General features: G+C 43.1%; 1 protein-coding gene across 4 annotated transcripts in view; it reads right to left on the bottom strand.

The window, feature by feature from the left end:
* The window catches only part of asic2 (acid-sensing (proton-gated) ion channel 2), a 360784-nt gene that overhangs the window by 15228 nt on the left and 343764 nt on the right, over nucleotides 1-1792 (bottom strand). The window lies entirely within an intron of this gene.

Below are 1792 nucleotides of genomic sequence, written 5' to 3'. Positions count from 1 at the left end.
GATGGCGGGGGAGGAAGCTGGACAGACTCGGCAGACCCAAACGTATTGTGAGGGTCTGTTGGGAACGTTTAGCAGAATCCCCTGTCAGAGAGATCTTCAATTCCCGCCTCCGGCAGAGCTTTGACCGGATCTCGAGGGAGGCTGGAGATATTGAGTCCGAGTGGACCATATTCTCCACCTCCATTGTCGATGCGGCCTAGACAGTATGTCAGTAAAGGATAAACATATTATTAATAATACATGACAAATAGTAACATGCACGTTTAAAAACAGCTGGAGCAGATGAGTTTGTAACCATATCACATTTTAGTTCTAAGTACATTTACTCAAGTACTGTGCTTGAGTACAATTTTGAGGTATGTGTACTTAAAGTATTTTCATTTTGTGCTGCTTCATACTTCACTACATTTTAGAGGCAAGTATTGTACTACTTTTATTTTATATCTTTAGCTACTAGTTACTTTTCAGAACCAGATTAATACAAAAATACCAGCATAATCATGACTTTATTGAGCTTCATTGGAAAAGTCAAAAGCTACCTAGCAGTACTTCAAATACATAAGTATATAAGCTAGTTACAAATAGCACCCTCTTTACCAGCTGCAACATTAAATGCGATTAACACAATAATGCATCAGTATTTATAATACAATAATATATATATAATCATGTCAAAAGTGCCATTCTGCAAAATGAGTACTTTTACTTTTAGCATTTTAAGTGTTTTGAAGCTAATATTTTTGTACTTTTACTTAAGTGACATTGTGAATGCAGGACTTTTTCTTGTAACAAAGTATGTTTACACTGCTACTTAAGGGATCTGAGTACTTCTTCCACCACTGCCTGAACAAGCACAATTGTTTATATTCTCTGAAATGTCTCTCGTATAGCATAGATGCCGATCAGAGCAGCTCTGTGTCGTCATGCGTTTTAAAAAGCTTGGGAGTGCTTCTTAGCCCAAATGAAGCGTACAGTATAAGGACAGAGAGCACTATGTGGTGTGCCGTTTGTAAAGCTGAGACAAATAAAAGCTTAAGCTCTATAAAATTGACTTGACGCTAAGAGTGAAGTGTAAGTGAGACACTAATCTATAATTTAGATACTTTCAGCTTATTTTAATACACATAAAAGATTTGTATGTAGATTCGACCATGTCCCTCGCAGCACCCTCTGGAGCTTGGTTTGCATCGCTGGCAGTAAGTCAGACTTGTTTCCAGTGCATGTTGGACTCCGGCAGGGCTGCCCTTTGTCACCGGTTCTGTTCATTATTTTTATGGACAGAATTTCTAGGCGCAGCCAGGGGCCGGAGGGAGTCCGGTTTGGGGACCACAGGATCTCGTCTCTGCTTTTTGCAGACGGCGTTGTCCTGTTGGCCCCATCAAACCAGGACCTCCAGCGTGCACTGGGGCGGTTTGCAGCCGAGTGTGAAGCGGCTGGGATGAGAATCAGCACCTCCAAATCCGAGGCCATGGTTCTCAGTCGGAAAAGGGTGGCTTGTTCCCTTCAGGTTGGTGGAGAGTTCCTGCCTCAAGTGGAGGAGTTCAAGTATCTTGGGGTCTTGTTCACGAGTGAGCGAAGGATGGAACGGGAGATTGACAGGCGGATCAGTGCAGCTTCTGCAGTAATGCGGTCGATGTACCGATCCGTTGTGGTGAAGAAGGAGCTGAGCTGTAAGGCGAAGCTCTCGATTTACTGGTCAATCTACGTTCCCACTCTCACCTATGGTCATGAACTTTGGGTCATGACCAAAAGGGCAAGATCCCGGATACAGGCAGCCGAAATGAGCTTTCTC

This window comes from Monopterus albus, unplaced genomic scaffold (genome assembly GCF_001952655.1).
Source record: "Monopterus albus unplaced genomic scaffold, M_albus_1.0 scaffold70.1, whole genome shotgun sequence".
NCBI lineage: Eukaryota > Metazoa > Chordata > Actinopteri > Synbranchiformes > Synbranchidae > Monopterus > Monopterus albus.
This window is presented reverse-complemented; position numbering and strand designations above follow the sequence as displayed.